The sequence below is a fragment of the Bos grunniens genome, chromosome 6, assembly GCF_055505025.1.
Source record: "Bos grunniens cultivar Pamir isolate PY7600 chromosome 6, Bosgru_T2T1.0, whole genome shotgun sequence".
NCBI lineage: Eukaryota > Metazoa > Chordata > Mammalia > Artiodactyla > Bovidae > Bos > Bos grunniens.
The window spans coordinates 31862772-31871722 of NC_141170.1; positions in this window are offsets into that span (position 1 = coordinate 31862772).

Genomic DNA, 8951 nt, shown 5'->3' on the forward strand with positions numbered 1-8951 from the left:
TTTTTTTTTTTTTTTTAATTCTCTTTATTACTTTTAAAAAAAAATCACATGCTCCCCATCCTGAACCCTCCTCCCTCCCAACCTCCCCATACCATCCCCCTGGGCCTTCCCAGCGCACCAGCCCCAAGCATCCAGCATCGTGCACTGAACCTGGACTGGCATCTCGTTTCATACATGACATTTCACATGTTTCAATGACATTCTCCCAAATCTTCCCACCCTCTCCCACAGAGTCCATAAGACTGTTCTATACATCAGTGTCTCTTTTGCTGTCTCGTACACAGGGTTATCGTTACCATCTTTCTAAATTCCATATACATGCGTTAGTATACTGTATTTATGTTTTTCCTTCTGGCTTACTTCACTCTGTATAATAGTCTCCAGTTTCATCCACCTCATTAGAACTGATTCAAATGTATTCTTTTTAATGGCTGAGTAATACTCCATTGTGTATATGTACCACAGCTTTCTTATCCATTCATCTGCTGATGGACATCTAGGTTGCTTCCATGTCCTGGCTATTATAAACAGTGCTGCGATGAACATTGGGGTACACGTGTCTCTTTCCCTTCTGGTTTCCTCAGTGTGTATGCCCAGCAGTGGGATTGCTGGATCATAAGGCAGTTCTATTTCCAGTTTTTTAAGGAATCTCCACACTGTTCTCCATAGTGGCTGTACTAATTTGCATTCCCACCAACAGTGTAAGAGGGTTCCCTTTTCTCCACACCCTCTCCAGCATTTATTATTTGTAGACTTTTGGATCGCAGCCATTCTGACTGGTGTGAAATGGTACCTCATAGTGGTTTTGATTTGCATTTCTCTGATAAAGAGTGATGTTGAACATCTTTTCAAGTGTTTGTTAGCCATCTGTATGTCTTCTTTGGAGAAATGTCTATTTAGATCTTTGGCCCATTTTTTGATTGGGTCATTTATTTTTCTGGAGTTGAGCTGTAGGAGTTGCTTGTATATTTTTGAGATTAGTTGTTTGTCGGTTGCTTCATTTGCTATTATTTTCTCCCATTCTGAAGGCTGTCTTTTCACCTTGCTAATAGTTTCCTTTGATGTGCAGAAGCTTTTAAGTTTAATTAGGTCCCATTTGTTTATTTTTGCTTTTATTTCCAATATTCTGGGAGGTGGGTCATAGAGGATCCTGCTGTGATGTATGTCAGAGAGTGTTTTGCCTATGTTCTCCTCTAGGAGTTTTATAGTTTCTGGTCTTATGTTGAGATCTTTAATCCATTTTGAGTTTATTTTTGTATATGGTGTTAGAAAGTGTTCTAGTTTCATTCTTTTACAAGTGGTTGACCAGATTTCCCAGCACCACTTGTTAAAGAGATTGTCTTTAATCCACTGTATATTCTTGCCTCCTTTGTCAAAGATAAGGTGTCCATATGTGCGTGGATTTATCTCTGGGCTTTCTATTTTGTTCCATTGATCTATATTTCTGTCTTTGTGCCAGTACCATACTGTCTTGATAACTGTGGCTTTGTAGTAGAGCCTGAAGTCAGGTAGGTTGATTCCTCCAGTTCCATTTTTCTTTCTCAAGATCGCTTTGGCTATTCGAGGTTTTTTGTATTTCCATACGAATTGTGAAATTATTTGTTCTAGCTCTGTGAAGAATACTGTTGGTAGCTTGATAGGGATTGCATTGAATCTATAAATTGCTTTGGGTAGTATACTCATTTTCACTATATTGATTCTTCCAATCCATGAACATGGTATATTTCTCCATCTATTAGTGTCCTCTTTGATTTCTTTCACCAGTGTTTTATAGTTTTCTATATATAGGTCTTTAGTTTCTTTAGGTAGATATATTCCTAAGTATTTTATTCTCTTCGTTGCAATGGTGAATGGAATTGTTTCCTTAATTTCTCTTTCTGTTTTCTCATTATTAGTGTATAGGAATGCAAGGGATTTCTGTGTGTTGATTTTATATCCTGCAACTTTACTATAATCATTGATTAGTTCTAGTAATTTTCTGGTGGAGTCTTTAGGGTTTTCTATGTAGAGGATCATGTCATCTGCAAATAGTGAGAGTTTTACTTCTTCTTTTCCAATTTGGATTCCTTTTATTTCTTTTTCTGCTCTGATTGCTGCAGCCAAAACTTCCAAAACTATGTTGAATAGTAATGGTGAAAGTGGGCACCCTTGTTTTGTTCCTGACTTTAGAGGAAATGCTTTCAATTTTTCACCATTGAGGATAATGTTTGCTGTGGGTTTGTCATATATAGCTTTTATTATGTTGAGGTATGTTCCTTCTATTCCTGCTTTCTGGAGAGTTTTTATCATAAATGGGTGTTGAATTTTGTCAAAGGCTTTCTCTGCATCTATTGAGATAATCATATGGTTTTTGTTTTTCAATTTGTTAATGTGGTGTATTACATTGATTGATTTGCGGATATTGAAGAATCCTTGCATCCCTGGGATAAAGCCCACTTGGTCATGGTGTATGATCTTTTTAATGTGTTGTTGGATTCTGATTGCTAGAATTTTGTTTAGGATTTTTGCATCTATGTTCATCAGTGATATTGGCCTATAGTTTTCTTTTTTTGTGGCATCTTTGTCAGGTTTTGGTATTAGGATGATGGTGGCCTCATAGAATGAGTTTGGAAGTTTACCTTCCTCTGCAATTTTCTGGAAGAGTTTGAGCAGGATAGGTGTTAGCTCTTCTCTAAATTTTTGGTAGAATTCAGCTGTGAAGCCGTCTGGACCTGGGCTTTTGTTTGCTGGAAGATTTTTGATTACAGTTTCAATTTCCATGCTTGTGATGGGTCTGTTAAGGTTTTCTATTTCTTCCTGGTCGAGTTTTGGAAAGTTGTACTTTTCTAAGAATTTGTCCATTTCTTCCTCGTTGTCCATTTTATTGGCATATAATTGTTGATAATAGTCTCTTATGATCCTTTGTATTTCTATGTTGTCTGTTGTGATCTCTCCACTGTCATTTCTAATTTTATTGATTTGATTTTTCTCCCTTTGTTTCTTGATGAGTCTGGCTAATGGTTTGTCAATTTTATTTATCCTTTCAAAGAACCAGCTTTTGGCTTTGTTGATTTTTGCTATGGTCTCTTTTGTTTCTTTTGCATTTATTTCTGCTCTAATTTTTAAGATTTCTTTCCTTCTACTAACCCTGGGGTTCTTCATTTCTTCCTTTTCTAGTTGTTTGAGGTGTAGAGTTAGGTTATTTATTTGACTTTTTTCTTGTTTCTTGAGGTGTGCCTGTATTGCTATGAACTTTCCCCTTAGGACTGCTTTTACTGTGTCCCACAGGTTTTGGGTTGTTGTGTTTTCATTTTCATTCGTTTCTATGCAAATTTTGATTTCTTTTTTGATTTCTTCTGTGATTTGTTTGTTATTCAGCAGCGTGTTGTTCAGCCTCCATATGTTGGAATTTTTAATAGTTTTTCTCCTGTAATTGAGATCTAATCTTACTGCATTGTGGTCAGAAAAGATGCTTGGAATGATTTCTATTTTTTTGAATTTACCAAGGCTAGCTTTATGGCCCAGGATGTGATCTATCCTGGAGAAGGTTCCATGTGCGCTTGAGAAAAAGGTGAAATTCATTGTTTTGGGATGAAATGTCCTATAGATATCAATTAGGTCTAACTGGTCTATTGTATCGTTTAAAGTTTGTGTTTCCTTATTAATTTTCTGTTTAGTTGATCTATCCATAGGTGTGAGTGGGGTATTAAAGTCTCCCACTATTATTGTGTTATTGTTAATTTCTCCTTTCATACTTGTTAGCATTTGTCTTACATACTGCGGTGCTCCCGTGTTGGGTGCATATATATTTATAATTGTTATATCTTCTTCTTGGATTGATCCTTTGATCATTATGTAGTGACCTTCTTTGTCTCTTTTCACAGCCTTTGTTTTAAAGTCTATTTTATCTGATATGAGTATTGCTACTCCTGCTTTCTTTTGGTCCCTATTTGCATGGAAAATCTTTTTCCAGCCCTTCACTTTCAGTCTGTATGTGTCCCCTGTTTTGAGGTGGGTCTCCTGTAGACAACATATGTAGGGGTCTTGTTTTTGTATCCATTCAGCCAGTCTTTGTCTTTTGGTTGGGGCATTCAACCCATTTACGTTTAAGGTAATTACTGATAAGTATGATCCCGTTGCCATTTACTTTATTGTTTGGGGTTCGAATTTATACACCATTTTTGTGTTTCCTGTCTAGAGAATATCCTTTAGTATTTGTTGTAGAGCTGGTTTGGTGGTGCAGAATTCTCTCAGCTTTTGCTTATCTGAGAAGCTTTTGATTTCTCCTTCATACTTGAATGAAATCCTTGCTGGGTACAATAATCTGGGCTGTAGGTTATTTTCTTTCATCATTTTAAGTATGTCTTGCCATTCCCTCCTAGCTTGAAGAGTTTCTATTGAAAGATCAGCTGTTATCCTTATGGGAATTCCCTTGTGTGTTATTTGTTGTTTTTCCCTTGCTGCTTTTAATATTTGTTCTTTGTGTTTGATCTTTGTTAATTTGAGTAATATGTGTCTTGGGGTGTTTCGCCTTGGGTTTATCCTGTTTGGGATTCTCTGGGTTTCTTGGACTTGGGTGATTATTTCCTTCCCCAGTTTAGGGAAGTTTTCCACTATTATCTCCTCAAGTATTTTCTCATGGTCTTTCTTTTTGTCTTCTTCTTCTGGAACCCCTATGATTCGAATGTTGTAGCGTTTAATATTGTCCTGGAGGTCTCTGAGATTGTCCTCATTTCTTTTAATTCGTTTTTCTTTTATTCTCTCTGATTCATTTATTTCTACCATTCTATCTTCTAATTCACTAATCCTATCTTCTGCCTCTGTTATTCTACTATTTGTTGCCTCCAGAGTGTTTTTAATTTCATTTATTGCATTATTCATTGTATATTGACTCTTTTTTATTTCTTCTAGGTCCTTGTTAAACCTTTCTTGCATCTTCTCAATCCTTGTCTCCAAGCTATTTATCTGTGATTCCATTTTAATTTCTAGATTTTGGATCAATTTCACTATCATTATTCGGAATTCTTTATCAGGTAGATTCCCTATCTCTTCCTCTTTTGTTTGGTTTGGTGGGCATTTATCCTGTTCCTTTATCTGCTGGCTATTCCTCTGTCTCTTCATCTTGTTTAAATTGCTGAGTATGGGGTGTCCTTTCTGTATTCTGGCAGTTTATGGAGTTCTCTTTATTGTGGCTATTCCTCACTGTGTGTGGGTTTGTACAGGTGGCTTGTCAAGGTTTCCTGGTTAGGGAAGCTTGTGTCAGTGTTCTGATGGGTGGAACTGTATTTCTTCTCTTTGTTCAGTCGCGCTGTGGGGAGGGAGGGAGGGATGCTGCAAGCAAATAACACTGGCGTGCGCTCGCAGTGCCTCAGCCACACTGGGTCTGCCCCCGCTCACTGCGCGTGTAGCCTCCCTGCCCACACTGCTCGGGCTCTAGGTTGTTCCGCCGGGAACAATCCAAGGCTGGCCCTGGGTTGCATGTACCTCCCAGGTCCAAGCCGCTCAGGTTCAGGCACTCGGATAGTCCTCAGAGGCGCAGACTCAGTTGGGCCTGAGTATTGTGCTCTTCCCAGGTCCGAGCAGCTCAAGTGATGAGGTGTTTGGCGAGCGCCAATGCTGCGACTTATCGCCTCCCCGCCACTCGGTTATCTGGGCGCAAAACCGGCGCACCTTCTTAGGCAGATGTTAACCGTCCAGACCCCCAAGAAGTTTTAGTTAGCAAAGAAGCCTGCTTACAGTTTTATAGATAATGTCTCTCTGGGGCTGCGATTGCCCCCTTCCGGCTCTGGCTACCTATCACCGGAGGGGGAAGGTCTGCAGCCGGCTATCTCTGTTCAATTCTTTGTTCCGTGCACGGGCCTGGCGGTCTTAGGTTGGGGCTGGCTTTTCGCGTAGTAGATATCCCACAGTCTGGTTTGTTAGCCCAAATTATTTCGCTCAGATAGTGCTCAGGGTATTCAGGCCATATTCTTACTCTAAGCGATGCAGCCCGCGCTGCGCCTCCCTGCCCAGCCCCCGCTTGTTAATGGCGCCTGTAGGCGTCTGCGCTGCTTCTCCACTGGGGGAGTTACCGTAGGACTCGCAATCTTCGAGTTTTAATTGTTTATTTATTTTTTCTTCCTGTTACGTTGCCCTCTGTGCTTCCAAAGCTCGGCACAGATTCGGCAGTGAGAAGGTTTCCTGGTGTTTGGAAACTTCTCTCTTTTTAAGACTCCCTTCCCGGGACGGAGCTCCGTCCCTCCCTCTTTTGTCTCTTTTTTTGTCTTTTATATTTTTTCCTACCTCCTTTCGAAGAGTTGGATTGCTTTTCTGGGTGCCTGATGTCCTCTGCCGGCATTCAGAAGTTGTTTTGTGGAATTTACTCGACGTTTAAATGCTCTTTTGATGAATTTGTGGGGGAGAAAGTGTTCTCCCTGTCCTACTCCTCCGCCATCTTCTGTGTCAGTTTTTAAAAGTTTATAATTTCTTGAGATTTCTTACATTTTTCTAAGTAGACATTCACTCTTGTACATGATTTAGAATTCATAATTTTGTATTCTTTTCCTTAAGAGGACCACCCAAATGATATAAGATTCCAGTCCCACAAAACCTGGATGTGCCCCATTAGTAACAGTATTGGAATCTGAGGTCAGTAATCCCTTACTATCTCATTAAGGGTAGGCTACCCTTAATATAACCAAGGGCTAAAGATTTATAAGTGTGACTACTACTATTGTTATCTTTCAGTTCAGTTCAGTTCAGTTCAGTCACTCAATGGTGTCTGACTCTTTGCAACCCCATGGACTGCAGCACGCCAGGCTTCCTTGTCCACGTGTCCATCACCAACTCCCAGAGCTTACTCAAAATCATGTCCATTGAGTCGGTGATGCCATCCAACCATCTCATCTTCTGTTGTCCCCTTCTCCTCCTGCCCTCAATCTTTCCCAGCACCAGGGTCTTTTCAAATGAGTCAGTTCTTCACATCAGGTGGCCAAAGTACTAGAGTTTCAGCTTCAGCATCAGTCCTTCCAATGAATATTCAGGACTGATTTCCTTTAGGACTGACAAGTTGGATCTCCTTGCAGTCCAAAGGACTTGCAAGAGTCTTCTCCGACACCACGGTTCAAAAGCATCAGTTCTTTGACGCTCAGCTTTCTTTATAGTCCAACTCTCACATTCATACATGAATGAATGGGAAAAACCATAACTTTGACTAGACGGACCTTTGCTGGATTATAATGTCTCTGCTTTTTAATATGCTGTCTAGGTTGGTTATAGCTTTTCTTCCAAGGAGCAAGCATCTTTTAATTTCATGGCTGCAGTCACCATCTGCAGTGATTTTGGAGCCCAAAACATAAAGTCTTTCACTGTTTCCATTGTTTCCCCACCTATCTGCCATGAAGTGATGGGACCAGATGCCATGGTCTTAGTTTTCTGAATGTTGAATTTTAAGCCAACTTTTTCACTCTCCTCTTTCACTTTCATCAAGAGGCTCTTTAGTTCTTCACTTTCTGCCATAAGTGTGGTGTCATCTTCATATCTAAGGTTATTGATATTTCTCCTGGCAATCTTGATTCCAGCTTGTGTTTCATGCAGCCCAGCGTTTCTCATGATATACTCTGCATATAAGTTAAATGATCAGGGTGGCAATATACAGCCTTGATGCACTCCTTTAATGATCTGGATCTAGTCTGTTGTTCCATGTCCAGTTCTAACTGTTGCTTCTTGACCTGCATACAGATTTCTCAGGAGGCCAGATCAGGTGGTCTGGTATTCCTATCTCTTTAAGAATTTTCTACAGTTTTTTGTCATCCACACAATCAAAGGCTTTGACATAGTCAATAAACCAAAAGTGGATGTTTTTCTAAAACTCTCTCACTTTTTGGATGATCCAATGTATGTTGGCAATTTAATCTCTGCTTCCTCTACCTTTTCTAAATCCAACTTGAACATCTGGACATTCACAGTTCACATACTATTGAAGCCTGGCTTGGAGAATTTTGAGTATTACTTTGCTAGTGTGTGAAATGAGTGCAATTGTGTGGTAGTTTGAGTATTCTTTGGCATTGCCTTTCTTTGGGATTGGAATGAAAACTGACCTTTTCCAATCCTGTGGCCATTATCTTTACTAGTGAAAAAAACTTGTCAACAAAGATAATCTGGGCTTATTTATGTCATGGCTATTTCTGGGAAGTATTAGGGAGAGAGAGAAAGAGAGTAAGCGTAAGTAAATGTGAGACATTCAACTTTATTAATTATTTTTTCCAGAATCAGTAATATAGAAAGTGGGTATTTCATAGTTCTAATATCCATAAGTTTGTGCATGTATAAAGTTGCTTCAGTAGTGTCTGACTCTGTGTGACACTATGGACTACAGCCTGCCAGGCTTCTCTGTCCATGGGATTCTCCAGGCAAGAATATTGTAATAGGTTGCTATGCCCTTCTCCAGGGAATCTTCCAGACCCAAGAATTGAATCTGAGTCTCTTACATCTACCTGCACTGGCAGGCAGATTCTTTCCACTATCATAACTTGGGAAGTCCATATGTTTATGGACTACCAAATCCTGACACTCTGACACTTTTAGGCTATTTGATGGAACATAATAATTGTTTTAAGGGTTACATGAGCTTATATTTATAAAGTTCTTACTGTTGGGCCGTACCATGCATGTGTTAAATAAAACAAATTTTTGTCGTGGTGGCCAATGTAGATTTTCTCTGTCTCATTGCTTCACCTCAGTTCTGTTCAGTGGGCCTTTGTTAGGTGACTCAGCAGAGTTTTTTCCCCCTATTTTGTCATATTTAAAATTTTTATAGGTCAGCTAAGACTCCAAGGGGAAAAAAAGCTCTCTCTGTTCTACCCTTTCACATCTCAGTCCTGCTCCCCAGAGGCAAGTGTTTCCAACTCTTGAGTGGTTTCTTCCAGTATTTATGTCCATATCTTAAATCTCATAAGTTTAACAGGTACTTTAAAAATTGTTGACAGTTTTTC